The 24,878-nt window shown below is 41.9% G+C and overlaps 8 non-coding genes across 8 annotated transcripts; 6 read left to right on the plus strand and 2 right to left on the minus strand.

Annotated features, from left to right (window-relative positions):
• The first annotated feature begins 104 nt into the window (after positions 1–104).
• trnak-cuu (transfer RNA lysine (anticodon CUU)) lies at positions 105–177 on the plus strand. Its single transcript has one exon. It is a non-coding gene; the product is annotated as a tRNA-Lys (tRNA).
• Positions 178–2,759: 2,582 nt separating this feature from the next.
• trnaw-cca (transfer RNA tryptophan (anticodon CCA)) lies at positions 2,760–2,831 on the plus strand. Its single transcript has one exon. It is a non-coding gene; the product is annotated as a tRNA-Trp (tRNA).
• Positions 2,832–5,976: 3,145 nt separating this feature from the next.
• On the minus strand, positions 5,977–6,048 carry trnae-uuc (transfer RNA glutamic acid (anticodon UUC)). The gene has a single exon. It is a non-coding gene; the product is annotated as a tRNA-Glu (tRNA).
• A 4,924-nt stretch (positions 6,049–10,972) lies between these two features.
• Positions 10,973–11,044, plus strand: trnaw-cca (transfer RNA tryptophan (anticodon CCA)). The gene has a single exon. It is a non-coding gene; the product is annotated as a tRNA-Trp (tRNA).
• Positions 11,045–15,639: 4,595 nt separating this feature from the next.
• trnae-uuc (transfer RNA glutamic acid (anticodon UUC)) lies at positions 15,640–15,711 on the plus strand. The gene has a single exon. It is a non-coding gene; the product is annotated as a tRNA-Glu (tRNA).
• A 2,629-nt stretch (positions 15,712–18,340) lies between these two features.
• Positions 18,341–18,412, minus strand: trnae-uuc (transfer RNA glutamic acid (anticodon UUC)). The gene has a single exon. It is a non-coding gene; the product is annotated as a tRNA-Glu (tRNA).
• A 3,183-nt stretch (positions 18,413–21,595) lies between these two features.
• Positions 21,596–21,667, plus strand: trnae-uuc (transfer RNA glutamic acid (anticodon UUC)). Its single transcript has one exon. It is a non-coding gene; the product is annotated as a tRNA-Glu (tRNA).
• Positions 21,668–22,064: 397 nt separating this feature from the next.
• trnaw-cca (transfer RNA tryptophan (anticodon CCA)) lies at positions 22,065–22,136 on the plus strand. The gene has a single exon. It is a non-coding gene; the product is annotated as a tRNA-Trp (tRNA).
• Positions 22,137–24,878: the final 2,742 nt, after the last annotated feature.

Here is a 24,878-nt window from a genome sequence, read left to right on the forward strand (position 1 = left end):
TGGATTATATTTGGAATCTTTGGTTCTGTCATTCACTATTTTCTCAAATAAGATGACAAATTAATAGCTCAGTTGGTTACAGTGAAAGAAACGATCACCAGTCAGCCCGGCTAGCTCAGTCGGTAGAGCATGAGACTCTTAATCTCAGGGTCGTGGGTTCGAGCCCCACGTTGGGCGTCCTTTTTAAATACAAATTGAAGATGGTTCTTCGAGACAACGGAGCAATGTCTGATTCTGTTCACATTGTATACAGTATTGCAACAAAATTACTTATTGAATAGAGGCGTGGGTTCAAATCCCACTTCTAACAGTTCAATTTTACTTATTTTTAAAAAGAATAAATTTCTTTATTTTACTATTAAAGATTGTTTTAAGAAAATCAACAGCTGATGCCAAACTCTTGTCAGCACTCAATACCATTTTAATTTCCATTTTAAATCCGACTAAAATAGTGTTCCTAACGCAAATTGCATTTTTGTTGTAAACAGACTACTTGTTAACGTCACTGAAAAATATTTTGTGTCCAAACATGTTATTTAACTTGATTGTTTTAATATTCCACGTAACATATTACTTTGAAAAACATAAATATTTTTAATACAGTCCTATTTGAGTATTTAAAAAATGGTTATATTCAAATGCCAGCAACGGTGTGTTAATTTAACGAAGCGCCTAACGCTGCTCGGAATGTTCGCATTTTTAAATTCTAACGGTCTCTGCTCAGCTGAGTGGAATGTTCACGAGCCGGTTGCCTAGCAGCGTCTCCCCCTCCTTCTCTGCCCCGCCCTATCGCCCTCTCTCGTTGCTCCAGCTAGGAGTTCAAATTAAGCTTTGTTATATTAGCGCAATTCTTTTCTAACTTTTACAAATTAGCTTATTAGGGGCTTTGTGTTTTTAAGATGGTTCAGGTGCAGTCCGGGCAGACTGACTGGAGCATCATTACAGTATACGGCACTGCGCTCAGCTTTGTGTGGCGGCTGATACACAAAATAATGAACGACTATTTAAATAAATCACATGTATTGCTTTTTTAATGCTAAATATGTATCTGGTATTCTAAGTAGTATCTACAATTAATAATTCAGCTCCATTCATATTCAGAATGTAATACAGTATTAAAACTATCAAACTGACTGGAAACATGGAACACATTAATTGCGATCGATTCGATACCAATAGGATTACATAAGAGCTGTTGTGTATAGACAATGTCATAAACGCCGAAATGAACACGGACGGTCTTTATTAAGGCTGACTCGTTTAGATGTTCGAGAGATCTAGGTGTACTGGACAAATCTACTGGATTTTTTTCCAAATCGTAAGTGTACCGCCTGTGATAATACATTTAAAACTAAGAAAATGCACAAGCCATACAACGAAAAAAAAGAGTACAGTATCTTACAAGTGATTGTGCTTCAGCTCATGTCATTAATGTGATTTCTTGTCCTAGCCATTTGCAATATGATGGTAAAACTACCAGACAGTTACAATTGCGCATTAATGAGCGAACATAAAAGTTCAATTAGGAGAAAACATATTCATCCACCACTAGCTAGACATTTTGTAGATGCCAAACATTCCGTTTCTGATCTTAAATTCTGTGGCATACAAACATTTTCAAGATCGCAGTGGTGGTAATGTCACGGGTGACGAATGTGTTGATTATTATTTTATTCAGTGTTATCACTTATGATTTTTGAATTTGAATTGGATTGGTTTTCCTTTTTTGCACAGTTTGTTTATTTGAATTATTGTTTTATTTTTGAGCATTAGATGCATTTTAATGTGTATTTGTTCACTTAACCATACGTCATCCACTCTCTGGTCCAGACCTCCTCTTAGGGCTCCTGTCCAGACGCCTGTTTGGGCAGCCCTCTCCATAGGGTGCTGCGCTTCAGCTGAAGTCCTCAGGAGAGATCCTGATATCCTGACATAAACCACGAACGCAAAGGTTCTTGTCAGTACCACTTTTCAAATGTCTTCAATCACCAAATTCCGCAGTCCTCCCAGAGTGAGTCTACGCGAAAAAATAACAAAACGAAACTGACACTGTCCGTGCACAAAAATAACCCCAACCACTCGCTGTCTAATCTCTTTATTTTCGTTTACTTCCCTCAGCTTCTCTCTCTTTCCTATTCCGGTATCTCCTAGTTCCATGCTCCCAGTCTCTTAGTTCCTCACCCTTTTTATACCTCAAAGCCCTTCTAATTCCAGGTGTGTACAGGTACCTGCAATTGTTTGTGGGCGGGACCTGAGGTCCGTGTGCACAGTGCTTCTGATAAACAAAACAAAAAAAAATACTTTAATTACGAACTCCGTTTCACCCGTGCACCAAACAAAACAGACAAATAATAATCAACACAGCAACAACACAGTGCAAAAACGATCTAAATAAAATGTTCACACACGATCTAAATAAAATATTCACACAATACTAATTAATACGTGCAGAAAATAAATAAATAAACACAGGCATATGATTCCCAGCCAATACAACTGTGTTTATGCCCACGTTTCAAATAATGAAATTTATAAAAGCAAATCGTATTGTTTTATGTTTTCTTTACTTTTAAAGCTGAGAATCAAACACACTTCCGACAACTTCATAGCCCTGCTGGCTACGAACAAGTATTGAGTCGGCTGTTTCCCATGACCCTGGTGATACCGCGTGTTTTCCTAGTATCAGCGTCGGCATTACCATGTGTTTGGCATGCTTGCAGTACACTATAGCATTGCATAACAAACTGCCATTACAGCTGGACTTCGTGGCGCAACGGTAGCGAGTCTGACTCCAGATCAGAAGGTTGCGTGTTCAAATCACGTCGAGGTCAAAGTTGTTTTATTCCGCACTATTTCATTTTTTAACGTGTTTGAATTTGACTGTTTCCGGACATTTATTTATACAATTTAGCCTATACAACATATTGATTGTATATGTGGACCATTGAGAACAGTATAAACGATCTATTACTAGACGTAGCTTACAGGAGAAATGCCCTGGTTTAACATGCTGGGATGATCGACTTCGGCATTCTCCAACTGCTGTTTACATTTTCTAACACGTTATGAGGACGAATACAAAGTTTGACACTTTCCTTGTAAGTGGGGGTAAGCACAAGTTATTTTCAGATGTAATGTCTTTATTTAAGCTCAGTCTAGTCCTGCGTAGTCAAATCACATTACTGTTTAAAGTGTTCTTAAATTGTTTTAACATTAGCAGTGATCCATTTGAAATTTGCTTAATGATTTAAACAACTGAACTTATTGTCAGCTCGGTGCTGAGAAGAAAACACTCCCACTCCTCCTGGTGGATACCGAGACCAATCCCTTCAAAACAGTTTCACTCTAGAAATGATCCTTGCAAATATAGTCTTATCTTTTATTGGCAGACCGTCGCCCCCACCTGGCAAGCTCTTCTTCATATGATACAATGACTGGGCAACAACGAGGTGTTCCATTAACAATACAAACTAACTTGAGACAGCCATGCTGTTAAAGCATACCTTAAGTTTGTCATGTGAAACAAAAGCAAGTTTTGGCATTTTTGCATTGCCTGCCTCGTCAAACAGCAGTGTGGAGTAGTGGTTAGGGCTCTGGACTCTTGACCGGAGGGTCGTGGGTTCAGTCCCCAGTGGGGACACTGCTGCTGTACCCTTGAGCAAGGTACTTTACCTTGATTGCTCTAGTAAAAACCCAACTGTATAAATGGGAAACTGTATGTAAAAGTAATGTGATATCTTGTAACAATTGTAAGTCGCCCTGGATAAGGGCGTCAGCTAAGAAATAAATAATAATAATAATAATAATAATCAAACAAGCTCGAGCCACAGCACACAGTGCTGCTGCATCGGGACACAGAGGTGGATTTTAAAGCAACTGAATCAACGAGCTGAGACTACTTTTTGAAGAAATTGAAAACATGCCTCTTGTCGAAATATTTGCTATTTAATTAAAAAAATGTTTTGAATTTGCAAATGGCAGACTACATTGCCTTGCCCCCTCCCCCACAAAAAAATAGGACAATCTGAATTGCTCATATCAAGCTGCGATGTAGCCTATGAGAATCGCTAGCAGAATTTGAGGGGAATTAGCTCAAATGGTAGAGCGCTCGCTTAGCATGCGAGAAGTAGCGGGATCGATGCCCGCATTCTCCAAATAGTTTTAACGTATCTGCGTATTTAGTCCCAACACATTATGAAGATAAATACAAAGTGTGACAATTCTTTGTAACAGAGACGCCCGCCCTACATGTGTATTTTAAAGCACATTCTCCTAATTTGTAATGTTCCCAAGACTGAAAAACTGCAGTGCGCCGTCCATCGTATGTCTTCCGAGAAGCACAAAGGGAGATTGATTGATTATTTATTTATTTATTTATTTATTTATTTATTAATTAGCAATTAAAGAGTTTGTGTTTATTGAGAATAAAAATAAATGGCTTGAAGTTTGCTTTCATTTGTAACGTGTTTATAATGAAATATTGGTTCTTGTGTTTTTACCAATCATTGTACTGTATACTAGCTACTGTTGCATGCTTTTGCAACATGAGAGCTTCAACTCGCCGAATTATGACATCTAAATACTGCAGGCTCCTCTTCCAGACCTACGTTAACTTACTTATATCATCACTAACTGTTCTAAAGCAAACGTTTTACCCATAGACAAGGATTTTAATCGCAATAACCAAATATATGCTACCCTGCTTCACTGAAGCCAATAGTTTCAATTCCAATCGCAACCTCGAGATGGCAGCATAACACCACAAACTACATAATTTAAACTGATTTGCTATCGCTGCGAATCTCGCACACTCCAAACTTTCTATCAATTCCTGCAGTTCGTTGTCTTTCCGAGGGATTCTCTGTCCCGTCCTGCCTCAACCTCATTTTTACTTCATATATTACCTTGATTATTTCAAATCAAAACCCCTCCCTTCGAGGATCTGGTCATGAAGCCATGCTTATCAGCTTTCTGAGATGTTAAGAATCCACTGTCACATTAATTTTCAAGCTTCCTTGCATCAGGCCATTCCTGCAACCTTCTTGCTCCCGGATTTGCACTTCCTCATTTGCCCCCAACTTCATCAAGGCACTTAATACAACTTTCAAAGTCCATTTCATTCAATTTGAGCTTCCAGGCACATACGGAAACTATGTCCTACGATTATCAACATTTCAGTCAAGAGTCCTCCAACACCGCAATAGACAATACACTCTTAGACTGCTCCTGATCAAATCAATAGGTTTTGCAGCAGCCTCCGAGCAAAGCATTCTCATCCTCTCAGGTTCTGCAGAGGCCTCAGATCTACGCATTCTTCATCTCTGCCCAAAGGCAGACCCATCTCCGACATCATCTTAAACGCCTTAACTCTCAAATACCAATTTCCACTGCATTCAGCAGCTCTCTGCTCTCTACAACAGGCCACTGCACACTACTGACAGCATTCCATCGTTTCTCTGTTTCCGTCTGTCATAAACGGAGGGGGTTCTCTGTTTTTGTCTCTCCTAAACGGACCCGAGACACATTTCCTAAGCTCTCCACGCTGCCCAGCTGACAGCTTAGCTGCCTGAGGATGCCGCACTGAGTTGCGAAGGATCTGTCCTTTTGTCCTGTTGGTCCCCTTCCTGTCTCTTGTTCCACTAAATGCCCAGCAGCCAGAGGATGCTGCCTGACCCGTCGGGAGCGAGTGTCAGATTGTTGTATGTTATGTGTTTAAACTTTGCTCTTTCTCTCTCACTTTTACGTCACCCCTCTCAAGCCCTCGTAGGCAACCAGTGAAATGTGAGTTGATGTGAATAGAGTCAAATACATTGCATCATTCTGTATATATATATATATATATATATATATATATATATATATATATATATATATATATATATATATATAATTACAAGTAACTGTAGGTTTATCATCATAATGAAAACACATTACACATGACCACAGTTCTGTAACAAAATGACAATAACAAAGACGTTCCCATACCGGGAGTCGAACCCAGGCCACCTGGGTGAAAACCAGGAATCCTAACCGCTAGACCATATGGGAAGCTGATTAACAAGCTCCTGGACATGCAACAGTAGCTAGTATACAGTACAATGATGGTAAAAAAACCACTAATTCATTACAAACACGTTACAAATTAAAGCAAACTTCAAGCCATTTATATTTATTCTCAATTAACACAAACTCTTCAATTGCTAAAAAATATAAAAAATCTCCCTTTGTGCTTCTCGGAAGGCATACGATGGAGGGCACACTGCAGTTTTTCAGTCTGCGGGAATATTACAAATTAGCAGACTGCTTTAAAATACACATGTAGGGCGGGCGACTCTGTTACAAAGAATTGTCACACTGTATGTATCTCCATAATGCGTTGGGACTAAATACGCAGATATATTAAAACTATTTGGAGAATGCGGGCATCGAGCCCGCTTCTTCTCGCATGCTAAGCGAGCGCTCTACCATTTGAGCTAATTCCCCTCGCATTATGCCAGTGATTCTCATAGGCTACATCGCAGCTTGATATGAGCAATTCAGATTGTCAGATTTTTGGCAATGTAGTCTGCCATTTGCAAATTCAAAAAATAAATGGATTAACTAAATAGCAAATATTTCGACTTGAGGTATGTTTTCAATTTCTTCAAAAAGTAGTCTTAGCTCGTTGATTCAGTCGCTTTAAAATCCACTTCTGTCCCGATGCAGCAGCGCTGTGTGCTGTGGCTCGAGCTTGTTTGACAAGGCAGAAATTGAAATGGTATTGAGTGCTGACAAGAGTTTGGTATCAGCTGTTGATTTCCTTGAAAATCTTTTATAATAAAATGAACACATTTATTCATTTTAAAAATAAGTAAAAGTCAACTGTCAGAAGTGGGGGACGGAGGGGGGTGATGCTGGGACGCCAGAATCACCATCGAGCCCTCTTGAGGTGTCGTGGGCTAGTTGACGAAACACTGAGGATGGAAGGTGCCCACTTGAAAACCCCAGAGATGTACCCTACTTAGCTCAATCCAGACGGTTGTCATGCTGATGCGCTGGGGAGGCCGCACTTTGGTTGATCCCCGGAGCCAGCATCGCAGCCGTTGTGTGTGCTGATGCGCCAGGGAGGCAAAATAAGCTGATCCCTGGAGCCAGCATTACACTTCAGCCATTAACACCAGTCAGAAGGATATCTACATCATCATATGGAAGGAAACATAAATGGATGGAGACGCATATGGATCACATTATTTTACTGTAAAGCTACGTCTTAGTTGGTGCTTATCTTGGCGAGAGCCGAGTTCAAATCAGCATGAAGTTTTAACATCTACTCTCGTGTAATGGAAATCATGAAGATCTGGATACGTCCAGTGACTGCTGTGAATAGTGCAGCTGGCAACAAGGGAAAGACCTTGTGAAAGCCTGGAGAGACAGCTGACAGGAGGAAAGAGACCCCATTGGGGCTGGTAAGGGTTAGCTACCCTTGTCGGCAGTATCCAGCTCTGTGTTTACAGGATGCTGGAGACACCCGCCCAAGGCTTCTAAGAAATTAAAGAGAAAAATACCCCTAGAGTCTGCGAGAGCGGGGGCGGAAGATGACTCAACGTTGGACAACACGGTTAACGACTTAGGAACGGAAACGGATATGAGTATGGAGAGTACTTCACAAAAGACTAGTTCAAGATCTGCAGTTAACAAAGACATGGAACTCCAGGTTTGTGTCTGCGGCTGGAGCAAGGCGACAACGGTCAGGGGTTTGAAGATTCATCAAGGGAGAATGAAATGCTTGAAGGAGAAGGGACAAGGGCCTCGCATTGATCAGTACTTCTTACAAAGTCAGTCAAGTCAGTCGAATGAAATCCAGCGACAGGAAGCAAACCACAGTTCGCAGGATATCAGCACCCCTGTCATAGATGTGAGGAGGACTTGCATGGACACAGTTAGTGATGAACATAATGATCCTTGTGAACCTGGTCAGACAAACCAGCATAAGAGAGAAAAGAACCTCAACGGGCACAAGCCTGGACTGTGCACCTAAGTGGAAAGAAATAGAGCAAGCTGTGAAAAAAGCAAGGGCTTCATCATCTCCAGGGCCTAATGGAGTTCCGTACAGAGTGTACAAGAGTGCTTCAGGAGTTCTATGAATTCTGTGGAAATTGATGAAAGTGGCATGGGAAAAACAGGTTGTACCAATAGCATGGCGCCGAGCAGGTGGAGTCTTTATACCTAAAGAAAAAGATTCTACAAGCATCAGTCAGTTTCGTCCCATTTCCCTATTAAACGTAGAAGGCAAGATTTTCTTCAGCATTATTGCTCAGAGATTGTCAGCTTACCTATTAAAGAACTGCTTCATTGACACTTCAATACAAAAAGCGGGCATTCCAGGTTTCCCAGGTTGCTTAGAACACATCAATGTGATCTGGCAACAAATTCAATCAGCTAAAAAGGAGAGGAAGGAGCTCCATGTGACATTCCTGGATTTGGCTAATGCATATGGTTCAGTGCCACATGAACTACTTTGGGCAGCATTTGATTTTTTCAGTGTACCGATGACAATAACAAATTTAGTGAAGGCCTATTTTGGAGATTTGCAATTCAGTTTTTCAACTTCAGAATTCAGCACTACATGGCAATGCCTAGAGGTTGGAATAATGGCAGGATGCACCATTTCTCCACTGGCTTTTACCATGGCAATGGAAGTAATCATTAGGGCATCAAAATGGGTAGTAGGAGGAGAGCGCTTGGCTTCTGGAATGCGACTACCACCAATTCGAGCATACATGGATGACATGACAACCATGACTACAACAGTAGCCTGCACTAATCGATTATTGGGCAAATTAACCAATAACATTGAATGGGCACGAATGCAATTCAAGCCCACTAAATCAAGGAGCATCTCTATAATTAAAGGCAAAGTAGTAGATAAAACATTCTTCATTAATGGTGAGGCAATACCAACAGTGTCTGAGAAGCCAGTGAAGAGTCTTGGGAGATGGTACGACGGGGATCTAAAGGACACAGTTCGTGTGGGAGAAGTTAGACAACAAGCAGTGGAAGGGTTGAAGAGCATAGACAGCTGCGCTCTACCAGGTAAACTAAAACTCGGGTGCTTTCAGTTTGGTCTACTGCCGAGGTTGCTGTGGCCACTGACTGTGTACGAGGTTTCTTTGACAACAGTAGAGAAGCTGGAAGCTTTAATCAGTTCATACATCAGGAAATGGTTGGGAGTTCCACGCTGCCTCAGCAGAGTGGGACTTTATGGTAAAGGAATACTGCAGCTACCAGTCTCTGCTCTAACCGAGGAGTTTAAGTGCGCCAAGGTCAGATTGGAAATGACATTAGTAGAGTCACGCGATAAATGCGTAAGGGAGGCAGCACCTGTGTTGAAAACTGGAAGAAAGTGGGCGGCAAAGAAAGCTGTGGAAGATGCAAAGGCTGCCCTTCGAATTGGTGATATCATGGGGCAAGTTCAGCATGGAAGAGGGGGTCTTGGTTTCAGTTCAACTCCTCCTACATGGCACAAGGCGGCCCCAGCTCAAAGAAGGAAGCTGGTAGTCAACGAGGTGCAAAAGCAGGAGGAGAGGATGAGGTGTATAAAGGCCATTTCCCAGGCCAAACAGGGAGAATGGATGAGATGGGAGAGTGTGGAACAACACAAGATTGGCTGGCAAGACCTATGGTCAATGGAACAGAGCAGGATCAGTTTCCTCATCAGATCAACATATGATGTTCTCCCATCACCACAAAACCTAAACCTCTGGGTAGGAGAGGATCCCTCATGTCCTTTGTGTTCATCACCTGCAACATTAAGGCACATTTTGACAGGATGTAAGGTGGCTCTTAGCCAAGGACGGTTTACTTGGCGCCATGACCAGGTGCTGCGATGTTTGGCCTTAGCATTGGAAGACAAGCGTAACATGACCAATAAGTTGCCACCTGTTTCATCAAAACATTACATACAAAAGACAACATTCCTCCGCCCAGGAGAGCAACCACCAAGAAAAGGTGTTAAAACCAATCCTCGCCCAGGACAACTGGAAGCTGCTAGAGACTGGAAAATGCTGGCAGATGTTGGTCAACGGCTTATTTTTCCACCTGAGATTGCCACCACTAACCTTCGACCAGATATTGTCTTGTGGTCTGGATCAGCACGCCTTGTTCACCTGGTAGAGTTAACAGTGCCATGGGAGGATGCTGTAGATGAGGCGTATGAGAGGAAGAAACTGCGGTATGCTCAACTAGCCACTGAAGCGGAACAGCGAGGATGGAGAGTTCGGGTTTACCCAGTGGAAGTGGGTTGTCGAGGATTTGTGGCACACTCTACAACCCGGTTTCTCAGAGACGTCGGATTCAGTGGCCAAGAGTTGCGTCGCACAGTGAAGAACTTATCTGAAGCAGCAGAGAGGAGCAGCAACTGGCTGTGGTTGAGACGGAAAGATTCTGGCTGGGGACAGGTAAGTAAGCTGGGCTGAGTTGAGTGGGGGACGGAGGGGGGTGATGCTGGGACGCCAGAATCACCGTCGAGCCCTCTTGAGGTGTCGTGGGCTAGTCGACGAAACACTGAGGATGGAAGGTGCCCACTTGAAAACCCCAGAGATGTACCCTACTTAGCTCAATCCAGACGGTTGTCATGCTGATGCGCTGGGGAGGCCGCACTTTGGTTGATCCCCGGAGCCAGCATCGCAGCCGTTGTGTGTGCTGATGCGCCAGGGAGGCAAAATAAGCAGATCCCTGGAGCCAGCATTACACTTCAGCCATTAACACCAGTCAGAAGGATATCTACATCATCATATGGAAGGAAACGTAAATGGATGGAGACGCATATGGATCACATTATTTTACTGTAAAGCTACGTCTTAGTTGGTGCTTATCTTGGCGAGAGCCGAGTTCAAATCAGCATGAAGTTTTAACATCTACTCTCGTGTAATGGAAATCATGTCATGTCACGCTGTGCACTCTAGGATTGCATAACAAGCATGCACTACGCCAGGACTTCGTTGCGCAACGGTAGCGCGTCTGACTCCAGATCAGAAGGTTGCGTGTTCAAATCACGTCGAGGTCAAAGCCTCTTTATTTCTATTCCACTATATTTCATTTTTTAACGTGCCTGTATTTGAATGTCTCCGGACATTTATTTATACAATTTATTGATTATATAGCGACAAACAAATTTCAATCAAGTTCCAGTCTCTCTGCCATTATCTTGCGCTGCTGTGTTTGGTCAGGTAAAAAGGGCGTGACCAGAGCGGTATGGGCAATCCCGTTAGGTAGCTTGCATGTCAATCTCTCCTTCTTTTCTATTTATACACCCAGCACTGCTTCCGCCCTTCGTCTGTGTTTGTTTTTGGTCTGTGTTTGTTTTTTTGTTGTTCGCTCCTTTCACTGCAGGTCATTTCTCTGCTCAGCGCTGGTAGACAGTATCAGCTATTTTCCTACCTGCTCAGGTGATTCTTTTCATCATTCAGCTTTTGTATTTTTCTGCAGGAGCTCCATCGTTAGTCTTCTCTGCTCCCTCCAGTCTCCAGCGCAGCTACAGCGCCGTTCAAAGCGCAGCATCATTCTCAGCTTGCTCTGCGTTCTCATCAGAAAGACTGTTCCGACGTCACCGCTGCACTGCAACTCTTTAACACCGGTGCCTCACAGACCATGGTTACCACGGCAACGCCTCATCGAGTGACTACTGGGAGTGGTAAGTTGCCATGGCGACCAGGCAGCTTTAACAGGCAATGCGAGCCTGTGCCTCACTACTGCAATCTTCTGGCTCCTGCTGCTGCGCTTTTGCAACATGAGAGATTCAACTTGCCGAATTCTGACATCTAAATACTGCAGGCTCCTCTTCTAGACCTACGTTAACTTACTTATATCATCACTAACTGTTCTAAAGCAAACGTTTTATCCATAGACAAGGATTTTAATCGCAATAACCATATATATGTTACCCTGCTTCACTGAAGCCAATAGTTTCAATTCAAATCGCAACCTCCAGATGGCAGCATAACACCACAAACTACATAATTTAAACTGTCTCTTGTTCCACTAAATGCCCAGCAGCCAGAGGATGCTGCCTGACCCGTCGGGAGCGAGTGTCAGATTGTTGTATGTTATGTGTTTAAACTTTGCTCTTTCTCTCTCACTTTTACGTCACCCCTCTCAAGCCCTCGTAGGCAACCAGTGAAATGTGAGGTGATGTGAATAGAGTCAAATACATTGCATCATTCTGCAGTAACATTGCAGCAGTAACTGTAGGTTTATCATCATAATGAAAACACATTACACATGACCACAGTTCTGTAACAAAATGACAATAACAAGAATGTTCCCATACCAGGAGTCAAACCCGGGCCACCTAGGTGAAATCCAGGAATCCTAACCGCTAGACCATATGGGAAGCTGATTAATGAGCTCCTGGACATGCAACAGTAGCTAGTATACAGTACAATGATGGTAAAAAACCACTAATTCATTACAAACACGTTACAAATTAAAGCAAACTTCAAGCCATTTATATTTATTCTCAATTAACACAAACTCTTCAATTGCTAAAAAATATAAAAAATCTCCCTTTGTGCTTCTCGGAAGGCATACGATGGAGGGCGCACTGCAGTTTTTCAGTCTGCGGGAATATTACAAATTAGCAGACTGCTTTAAAATACACATGTAGGGCGGGCGACTCTGTTACAAAGAATTGTCACACTGTATGTATCTCCATAATGCGTTGGGACTAAATATGCAGATATTTTAAAACTATTTGGAGAATGCGGGCATCGATCCCGCCACTTCTCGCATGCGAAGCGAGCGCTCTACCATTTGAGCTAATTCCCCTCGAATTATGCCAGTGATTCTCATAGGCTACATCGCAGCTTGATATGAGCAATTCAGATTGTCAGATTTTTGGCAATGTAGTCTGCCATTTGCAAATTCAAAAAATAAATGGATTAACTAAATAGCAAATATTTCGACTAGAGGTATGTTTTCAATTTCTTCAAAATTAGTCTCAGCTCGTTGATTCAGTCGCTTTAAAATCCACCTCTGTGTCCCGATGCAGCAGCACTGTGTGCTGTGGCTCGAGCTTGTTTGACGAGTCAGAAAATAAAATGGTATTGAGTGCTGACAAGTGTTTGGTATCAGCTGTTGATTTCCTTGAAAATATTTTATAATAAAATGAACACATTTATTCATTTTAAAAATAAGTAAAAGTCAACTGCAAGAGTGGGATTTGAACCCACGCCTCCATTTGGAAACCAACACAAATTCTTTACAATCCTTGCTTGTGCTAGAATGCTGCAGCAAGTTAGTTTTTGTAGTTTGACAGGTTGGTATCTGTGGCGCAATCGGTTAGCGCGTTCGGCTGTTAACCGAAAGGTTGGTGGTTCAAGCCCACCCAGCGACGATGCTTTTTGCATTTCTTAATCACATTAGAAAATGGCACTCTGATACGTTGTTATTTCTTCCAATTACACTGAAGAAAAAAATGTGCTCTGTTTTTTAGTTCAAAATAATACAAAACAAAAAAAAAATTCTTGCTGTTTGCCGAAACCTGGGATCAAACCAGGGACCTTTAGATTTTCAGTCTAACGATATTTCGGCTTGACAAGACTCCATTTTCGAGATAACATTCTTTTTTAGAACAGCTTTAATATATTATTATTATTATTATTTATTTCTTAGCAGACGCCCTTATCCAGGGCGACTTACAATATAATTAAGTACATTTCTAAACAATCCGCTAGTAACATATATAATCTCAAAGCGCTATAATTTATTTATGGAGATAGAAGATCCTTTTTGATTCACATTGTAATAGTATTTGATCGAGATCACCACCACCGCGATCTTGAAATGATTTTTTGTATGACACAGAATTTCAGATCTGAAACGGAATGCCTGGCATCTACAGGCATCTACAGGCATCTACAAAAACTCTGTCTTTCCAAAGAATTGTGTGTTCTGGTCTCCGAGTGGAGATGTGGGTTCAAATCCCACTTCTGACAGTTCAATTTGACTTATTTATAAAAGGAATAAATGTGTTCATTTTACTATAAACGATTGTTTCAAGGAAATCAACAGCTGATACCACACTCTTCTCAGCACTCAATACCATTTTAATTTCCATTTTAAATCCGACTAAAATAGTGTTCCTAACACAGATTGCATTTTGTTGTAAACAGACTACTTGTTAACGTCACTGAAAAATATTTTGTTTCTAAACATGTGTTATTTAACTTGATTGTTTTAATATTCCAAATAACACATTACTTTGAAAAACATCTCCGTCTACCACTGGATCGTGGTCTCAGGCTGGGATGCGGACCATTGAGAACAGTATAAACGATCTATTACTAGACGTAGCTTACTGGAGAAATGCCCTCGTTTAACATGCTAGGATGATCAACTTCGGCATTCTCCAACTGCTGTTTACATTTTCTAACACGTTATGAGGACGAATACAAAGTTTGACACTTTCCTTGTAAGTGGGGGTAAGCACAAGTTATTTTCAGATGTAATGTCTTTATTTAAGCTCAATCTAGTCCTGCGTAGTGCAAATCACATTACTGTTTAAAGTGTTCTTAAATTGTTTTAAAATTAGCAGTGATCCATTTGAAATTTGCTTCATGATTTAAACAACTGAACTTATTGTCAGCTCGGTGCTGAGAAGAAAACACTCCCACTCCTCCTGGTGGATACCGAGACCAATCCCTTCAAAACATTTTCACTCTAGAAATGATCCTTGCAAATATAGTCTTATCTTTTATTGGCAGACCGTCGCCCCCACCTGGCAAGCTCTTCTTCATATGATACAATGACTGGGCAACAACGAGGTGTTCCATTAACAATACAAACTAACTTGAGACAGCCAAGCCGTTAAAGCATACCTTAAGTTTGTCATGTGATACAAAAGCAAGTTTTGGCATTTTTGCATTGCCTGCCTCGTCAAAGAAGCTCGAGCCACAGCACACAGCGCTGCTGCATCGGGACACAGAGTTGGATTATAAAGCGACTGAATCAACGAGCTGAGACTACTTTTTGAAGAAATTGAAAACATGCCTCTCGTCGAAATATTTGCTATTTAATTAAAAAAATGTTTTGAATTTGCAAATGGCAGACTACATTGCCTTGCCCCCCCCACAAAAAAAAGACAATCTGAATTGCTCATATCAAGCTGCGATGTAGCCTATGAGAATCGCTAACACAATTCGAGGGGAATTAGCTCAAATGGTAGAGCGCTCGCTTAGCATGCGAAAAGTAGCGGGATCGATGCTCGCATTCTCCAAATAGTTTTAATATATCTGCGTATTTAGTCCCAACGCATTATGGAGATAAATACAAAGTGTGACAATTCTTTGTAACAGAGACGCCCGTCCTACATGTGTATTTTAAAGCACATTCTCCTAATTTGTACTATTCCCAAGACTGAAAAACTGAAGTGCGCCGTCCTTAGTATGTCTTCCGAGAAACACAAAGGGAGATTATTTATTTATTTATTTATTTATTTATTAGCAATTAAAGAGTTTGTGTTAATTGAGAATAAAAATAAATGGCTTGAAGTTTGCTTTCATTTGTAACGTGTTTATAATGAAATATCGGTTCTTGTGTTTTTACCAATCATTGTACTGTATACTAGCTACTGTTGCATGTCCATGATTTTGCCCCTCATCTTCCCATATGGTCTAGCGGTTAGGATTCCTGGTTTTCACTCAGGCGGCCCGGGATCGACTCCCGGTATGGGAACGTTCTTGTTATTGTCATTTTGTTACAGAACTGTGGTCATGTGTAATGTGTCTTCAATATGATAATAAAGCTACAGTTACTCGAAATATATATATATATATATATATATATATATATATATATATATATATATATATATATATATATATATGTATATGTACAGAATGATGCAAATGTAACTGACTCTATTCACATTCCCATCGCGTGGAACCATCGCAGTTTGTTTTTAAATTATATTAATCCCTGGTCAAGACAAAGTCTCTCTGGGGTGGGACGATCATTAGAATGCGGATGTAAGGTCTCCGGTCCCATCATAGAAGCAATATAGTTTATTCACAAATAAATACCTACACATTTATTTATGTTTCTTTTTTTGGGTAAATTAACACATTATTGCATTCTGTCACGTCACGCTGTGCACTCTAGGATTGCATAACAAGCATGCACTACGTCAGGACTTCGTGGCGCAACGGTAGCGCGTCTGAATCCAGATCAGAAGGTTGCGTGTTCAAATCACGTCAAGGTCAAAGCCGTCTTTATTTCTATTCCACTATATTTCATTTTTTAACGTGCCTGGATTTGAATGTCTCCGGACATTTATTTATACAATTTATTGATTATATAGCGACAAACAAATTTCAATCAAGTTCCAGTCTCTCTGCCATTATCTTGCGCTGCTGTGTTTTTTCAGGTAAAAATGGCGTGACCAGAGCGGTATGGGCAATCCCGTTAGGTAGCTTGCATGTCAATCTCTCCTTCTTTTCTATTTATACACCCAGCACTGCTTCTGCTTTTCGTCTGTGTTTGTTTTTGGTCTGTGTTTGTTTTTTTGTTGTTCGCTCCTTTCACTACAGGTCATTTCTCTGCTCAGCGCTGGTAGACAGTATCAGCTATTTTCCTACCTGCTCAGGTGATTCTTTTCATCATTCAGCTTTTGTATTTTTCAGCAAGAGCTCCATCGTTAGTCTTTTCTGCTCCCTCCAGTCTCCAGCGCAGCTACAGCGCCGTTCAAAGCGCAGCGTCATTCTCAGCTTGCTCTGCGTTTTCATCAGAAAGACTGTTCCGACGTCACCGCTGCACTGCAACTCTTTCACAAAGGCGCCTCACAGACCATGGTTACCATGGCAACGCCTCATCGAGTGACTACTGGGAGTGGTAAGTTGCCATGGCGACCAGGCAGCTTTAACAGGCAATGCGAGCCTGTGCCTCACTACTGCAATCTTCTGGCTCCTGCTGCTGCGCTTTTGCAACATGAGAGCTTCAACTCGCCGAATTATGACATCTAAATACTGCAGGCTCCTCTTCTAGACCTATGTTAACTTACTTATATCACCACTAACTTCTAAAGCAAACGTTTTATCCATAGACAAGGATTTTAATCGCAATAACCAAATATATGCTACCCTGCTTCACTGAAGCCAATAGTTTCAATTCCAATCGCAACCTCGAGATGGCAGCATAACACCACAAACTACATAATTTAAACTGATTTGCTATCGCTGCGAATCTCGCACACTCCAAACTTTCTATCAATTCCTGCAGTTCGTGGTCTTTCCGAGGGATTCTCAGTCCCGTCCTGCCTCAACCTCTTTTGCTTCATATATTAACTTGATTATTTCAAATCAAAACCCCTCCCTTCGAGGGTCTGGTCATGAAGCCATGCTTATCAGCTTTCTGAGATGTTAAGAATCCACTGTCACATAAATTTTCCAGCTTCCTTGCATCAGGCCATTCCTGCAACCTTCTTGCTCCCGGATTTGCACTTCGTCATTTGCCCCCAACTTCATCAAGGCACTTAATACAACTTTCAAAGTCCATTTCATTCAATTTGAGATTCCAGGCACATACGGAAACTATGTCCTACGATTATCAACATTTCAGTCAAGAGTCCTCCAACACCGCAATAGACAATACACTCTTAGACTGCTCCTGATCAAATCAATAGGTTTTGCAGCAGCCTCCGAGCAACGCATGCTCATCCTCTCAGGTTCTGCAGAGGCCTCAGATCTACGCATTCTTCATCTCTGCCCAAAGGCAGACCCATCTCCGACATCATCTTAAACACCTTAACTCTCAAATACCACTGCACACTACTGACAGCATTCCATCGTTTCTCTGTTTCCGTCTGTCCTAAACGGAGGGGGTTCTCTGTTTTTGTCTCTCCTAAACGGACCCGAGACACATTTCCTATGCTCTCCACGCTGCCCAGCTGACAGCTTAGCTGCCTGAGGATGCCGCACTGAGTTGCGAAGGATCTGTCCTTTTGTCCTGTTGGTCCCCTTCCTGTCTCTTGTTCCACTAAATGCCCAGCAGCCAGAGGATGCTGCCTGACCCGTAGGGAGCGAGTGTCAGATTGTTGTATGTTATGTGTTTAAACTTTGCTCTTTCTCTCTCACTTTTACGTCACAACTCTCAAGCCCTCGTAGGCAACCAGTGAAATGTGAGTTGATGTGAATAGAGTCAAATACATTGCATCATTCTGTATATATATATATATATATATATATATATATATATATATATATATATATATATATATATAATTACAAGTAACTGTAGGTTTATCATCATAATGAAAACACATTACACATGACCACAGTTCTGTAACAAAATGACAATAACAAAGACGTTCCCATACCGGGAGTCGAACCCAGGCCACCTGGGTGAAAACCAGGAATCCTAACCGCTAGACCATATGGGAAGCTGATTAACAAGCTCCTGGACATGCAACAGTAGCTAGTATACAGTACAATGATGGTAAAAAACCACTAATTCATTACAAACACGTTACAAATTAAAGCAAACTTCAAGCCATTTATATTTATTCTCAATTAACACAAACTCTTCAATTGCTAAAAAATATAAAAAATCTCCCTTTGTGCTTCTCGGAAGGCATACGATGGAGGGCACACTGCAGTTTTTCAGTCTGCGGGAATATTACAAATTAGCAGACTGCTTTAAAATACACATGTAGGGCGGGCGACTCTGTTACAAAGAATTGTCACACTGTATGTATCTCCATAATGCGTTGGGACTAAATACGCAGATATATTAAAACTATTTGGAGAATGCGGGCATCGAGCCCGCTTCTTCTCGCATGCTAAGCGAGCGCTCTACCATTTGAGCTAATTCCCCTCGCATTATGCCAGTGATTCTCATAGGCTACATCGCAGCTTGATATGAGCAATTCAGATTGTCAGATTTTTGGCAATGTAGTCTGCCATTTGCAAATTCAAAAAATAAATGGATTAACTAAATAGCAAATATTTCGACTTGAGGTATGTTTTCAATTTCTTCAAAAAGTAGTCTTAGCTCGTTGATTCAGTCGCTTTAAAATCCACTTCTGTCCCGATGCAGCAGCGCTGTGTGCTGTGGCTCGAGCTTGTTTGACAAGGCAGAAATTGAAATGGTATTGAGTGCTGACAAGAGTTTGGTATCAGCTGTTGATTTCCTTGAAAATCTTTTATAATAAAATGAACACATTTATTCATTTTAAAAATAAGTAAAAGTCAACTGTCAGAGTGGGATTTGAACCCACGCCTCCATTTGGAAACCAACACAAATACTTTACAGTCCTTGCTTGTGCTATAGTGCTGCAGCAAGTTAGTTTTTGTAGATTGACAGGTTGGTCTCTGTGGCGCAATCGGTTAGCGCGTTCAGCTGTTAACCGAAAGGTTGGTTGTTCAAGCCCACCCAGGGACGATGCTTTTTGCATTTCTTAATCACATTAGAAAATGGCACTCTGATACATTGTTATTTCTTCCAATTACACTGAAGAAAAAAATGTGCTCTGTTTTTTAGTTCAAAATAATACAAAACAAAAAAATTCTTGCTGTTTGCCGAAACCTGGGATCAAACCAGGGACCTTTAGATTTTCAGTCTAACGCTATTTCGGTTTGACAAGACTCCATTTTCGAGATAACATTCTTTTTTAGAACAGCTTTAATATAATTAAGTACATTTCTAAACAATCCGCTAGTAACATATATAATCTCAAAGCGCTATAATTTATTTATGGAGATAGAAGATCCTTTTTGATTCACATTGTAATAGTTTTTGATCGAGATCACCACCACCGCGATCTTGAAATGATTTTTTGTATGACACAGAATTTCAGATCTGAACCGGAATGCCTGGCATCTACAGGCATCTACATGAACTCTGTCTTTCCAAAGAATTGTGTGTTCTGGTCTCCGAGTGGAGATGTGGGTTCAAATCCGACTTCTGACAGTTCAAATTGACTTATTTATAAAAGGAATAAATGTGTTCATTTTACTATAAACGATTGTTTCAAGGAAATCAACAGCTGATACCACACTCTTCTCAGCACTCAATACCATTTTAATTTCCATTTTAAATCCGACTAAAATAGTGTTCCTAACACAGATTGCATTTTGTTGTAAACAGACTACTTGTTAACGTCACTGAAAAATATTTTGTGTCTAAACATGTGTTATTTAACTTGATTGTTTTAATATTCCAAATAACACATTACTTTGAAAAACATCTCCGTCTACCACTGGATCGTGGTCTCAGGCTGGGATGCGGACCATTGAGAACAGTATAAACGATCTATTAGTGGAAGTAGCTTACATGAGAAATGCCCTCGTTTAACATGCTAGGATGATCGACTTCGGCATTCTCCAACTGCTGTTTACATTTTCTAACACGTTATGAGGACGAATACAAAGTTTGACACTTTCCTTGTAAGTGGGGGTAAGCACAAGTTATTTTCAGATGTAATGTCTTTATTTAAGCTCAATCTAGTCCTGCGTAGTGCAAATCACATTACTGTTTAAAGTGTTCTTAAATTGTTTTAACATTAGCAGTGATCCATTTGAAATTTGCTTCATGATTTAAACAACTGAACTTATTGTCAGCTCGGTGCTGAGAAGAAAACACTCCCACTCCTCCTGGTGGATACCGAGACCAATCCCTTCAAAACATTGTCACTCTAGAAATGATCCTTGCAAATATAGTCTTATCTTTTATTGGCAGACCGTCGCCCCCACCTGGCAAGCTCTTCTTCATATGATACAATGACTGGGCAACAACAAGGTGTTCCATTAACAATACAAACTAACTTGAGACAGCCAAGCCGTTAAAGCATACCTTAAGTTTGTCATGTGATACAAAAGCAAGTTTTGGCATTTTTGCATTGCCTGCCTCGTCAAAGAAGCTCGAGCCACAGCACACAGCGCTGCTGCATCGGGACACAGAGGTGGATTTTAAAGCGACTGAATCAACGAGCTGAGACTACTTTTTGAAGAAATTGAAAACATGCCTCTCGTCGAAATATTTGCTATTTAATTAAAAAAAATGTTTTGATTTTGCAAATGGCAGACATTAGGACAATCTGAATTGCTCATATCAAGCTGCGATGTAGCCTATGAGAATCGCTGACACAATATGAGGGGAATTAGCTCAAATGGTAGAGCGCTTGCTTAGCATGCGAGAAGTAGCGGGATCGATGCCCGCATTCTTCAAAGAGTTTTAACGTATCTGCGTATTTAGTCCCAACGCATTATGGAGATAAATACAAAGTGTGACAATTCTTTGTAACAGAGACACCCACCCTACATGTGTATTTTAAAGCACAGTCTCCTAATTTGTAATATTCCCCAGACTGAAAAACTGCAGTGCGCCGTCCATCGTATGTCTTCCGAGAAGCACAAAGGGAGATTATTTATTTATTTATTTATTTATTTATTTATTTATTTATTAGCAATTAAAGAGTTTGTGTTAATTGAGAATAAAAATAAATGGCTTGAAGTTTGCTTTCATTTGTAACGTGTTAATAATGAAATATCGGTTCTTGTGTTTTTACCAATCATTGTACTGTATACTAGCTACTGTTGCATGTCCATGATTTTGTTCCTCAGCTTCCCATATGGTCTAGCGGTTAGGATTCCTGGTTTTCACTCAGGCGGCCCGGGTTCGACTCCCGGTATGTGAACGTTCTTGTTATTGTCATTTTGTTACAGAACTGTGGTCATGTGTAATGTGTCTTAAATATGATAATAAAGCTACAGTTACTCGAAATATATATTATATATATACAGAATGATGCAAATGTATTTGACTCTATTCACATTCGCATCGCGTGGAACCATCGCAGTTTGTTTTTAAATTATATTAATCCCTGGTCAAGTCAAAGTCTCTCTGGGGTGGGACGATCATTAGAATGTCGATGTAAGGTCTCCGGTCCCATCATAGAAGCAAGATAGTTTATTCACAAATAAATACCTACACATTTATTTATGTTTCTTTTTTTGGTAAATTAACACATTATTGCATTCTGTCACGTCACGCTGTGCACTCTAGGATTGCATAACAAGCATGCACTACGCCAGGACTTCGTGGCGCAACGGTAGCACGTCTGACTCCAGATCAGAAGGTTGCGTGTTCAAATCACGTCGAGGTCAAAGCCGTCTTTATTTCTATTCCACTATATTTCATTTTTTAATGTGCCTGGATTTGAATGTCTCCGGACATTTATTTATACAATTTATTGATTATATAGCGACAAACAAATTACTTCCTGGGGGGGCAGTTCAGTTTCAATCAAGTTCCAGTCTCTCTGCCATTATCTTGCGCTGCTGTGTTTGGTCAGGTAAAAAGGGCGTGACCAGAGCGGTATGGGCAATCCCGTTAGGTAGCTTGCATGTCAATCTCTCCTTCTTTTCTATTTATACACCCAGCACTGCTTCCGCCCTTCGTCTGTGTTTGTTTTTTTTGTTGTTCGCTCCTTTCACTGCAGGCCTGTAATGTCTGTCACCTGTTTTGTATTGTCTTGATAATTTTAATTAATCAAGTAAATTAGTTGCTTGTTAGGAGGGGAAATAAAGGTATAGGAGAAATGGGAGGAGAAGTGGCGATGTGAAACGGGAGCGCTGGGTTAAGCACCGCTCAAGAAAGAAAGAAAGAAAGAAAGAAAGAAAGAAAGAGAGAAAGGGGTTTGAGAGTTTTTTTTTTGTGGTATACTACGCCACGGATTTTGGAAAGTTAAACCTGTGTGGTTTTGAAGGCGTATGTAGCATCGACAGCGAACTTGATCTGAATTGGCTGTTTCAAGATGCAGTTCACGTGCAGGTTCACCGACCAAACTAAGTAAGACAAAACCTTCTTCCTTTAGCGGTTGTGATATTTTCCCCTTGAATAGTACTGCATGTAAATTATATTTTAAATATTAATGATAATTATGTTAGTTTAATGGGGTGGGACATTAGAACTGAAGGATTACGTTATAAAGTATTATTGCAGTCTGCTTGTAGAAGGTTATTGAAATCTAGAATGGGGTATGTTGATTGCTGACTGGGTTGTTCCCTTTCAAGTCGAAAATAACCATCAAGGTATGGGACATTGCCGTCAGGCAGTAGGGATTGGCTGAGCTTTATGTCAAAGCAGCCGATAGGCCTCTGCGCGAGCTGCCGTGTAAGCCCGCCCCCCTGGGAGCTTACTATACGCAGCGCGCGGAGAGTCACTTCCTCTTTTGCCTTCAGCCTCAGTAGCGGTAGGACTTAGAGCTGTACATTGATTGTAATCCATAAGCTTAGGCTTGAGAAGCTGTTTTTTCCCCTTCTCTGAGTTTATTTCAGTGTTTTATTATTATTATTATTGTTACTATTATTATTAGATATATATTGTTTTTTTCTATATATATCTTTCTCGCTTTGCTTTTGCATCGCGTTTCTTCGTGGTCTCTCTGTCTTTCCTCTGTTCTTATAATTATTATTGTGTGGGTTTTTTGTAATTTATTGTGTATATATATATATTTTGTTATATATATTGTGTATATATATTGTTGTTCGGACGCGTGTTGCGTTGGCCTTGGCCCACGTGCAGTTTGCATCCTTGGTCTAGCTTAGGCTAGACCGTGTGTGTGCGTGTAGTCTGCTCTGCAGTGTTCCTCCCCACCGCGGCGCGTTCCCGCCACGTGGTATTGTACTACACCCTCTTCTGCAGCGTCCCTTCACTATACAGAGGAAGACAACCACCAACGTGCAAAATCCCCAGCACCATCAGGTAGGTATTGCACAGCATCAGATGCCAGCACTTAGCGTACCAGCACTTAGCGTCTCCGCTTGGCGGGTCAGCTGACGCTTAGGCGTCTGTGCTAGCGTTCCACGCTCGGTACTCGCGCACCGGCGCTCGTGCTCCGGCGCTCGTGCTCCGGCGCTTTTGGTGTCAGCGCTTGTGCGCTTGATGCAGCGCTTCGGCACTTTGTGCAGCGCTTCTGCGCTTGGTGCTTAGTGCTTCTGCACTTGGGGCTCGGTGCTCGACGCTCGGTGCTTGACGCTCGGTGCACGTTCCATCAGCGCTCGGTGCTCGACGCTCGGTGCTCGACGCTCGGTGCTCGACGCTTGGTGCCTTGACGCACGCACCTCGGTGCTCCGTGCTTCGGTGCTCGACGCTCGACGCTTAGGCGCTAGATGCTCGGTGCTCGGCGCTTGGCGCCTCGACGCACGCACCCTCGACGCACGCACCTCGATGCTCGACGCTTCGGCGCTCGACGCACGCACCCTCGACGCTCGATGCATGCACCTCGGCGCTTGACGCGGCGGCGCTTGACGCGGCAGCGCTCGACGCACGCACTTCAGGTGCTCGACGCTTGGTGTCTGACGCTTCGGCGTTCGACGCGCGCACCTCGGCGTTTGACGCGACAGTGGATACTAATGACCCTATCTGGTCAGTGGTGGAGAGGGCAGCCCGTCACTTAGGCGTGGACTGGCCTGCGTTAGAGCCAACACGACACTCTCTGTTTGAGTTACCATCGGCTCCGCCCCTTCAGTCCAGGATGCTCCCGGCATTCCCGGATTTTATTAAGGAGGTGCAGTCCACCTGGGGAGCCCCGGCCTCCGCCCCTGCGACTTCTCGCAAGGCTTCGGCTTTCACCATGCACGGGGCGAGTGAAGCTGGGTTAGCGTCTTTTCCACCAGTGGGCGCCGCGTTCGCCGCGCTAGTAAAGGCGCCGACATTATCGGGGCTGGATAAGGACCCTTCCTGCCCTAACAGGCAATGTAGGACTACGGAGGCCCACCTGAAAAAGGGTTATGCCAAGGCTACAGAGGCAGTTAGGCTGTCTAACGTGGCCAGCCTCCTGACAGTCTACCAGGCGGCGCTGATTCACGATCTGCCTGAGTCCCCATCCCTCGGACTTAGAACCG

The sequence above is a fragment of the Acipenser ruthenus genome, chromosome 32 (genome assembly GCF_902713425.1).
Source record: "Acipenser ruthenus chromosome 32, fAciRut3.2 maternal haplotype, whole genome shotgun sequence".
In the NCBI taxonomy this organism is placed as follows: Eukaryota; Metazoa; Chordata; class Actinopteri; order Acipenseriformes; family Acipenseridae; genus Acipenser; species Acipenser ruthenus.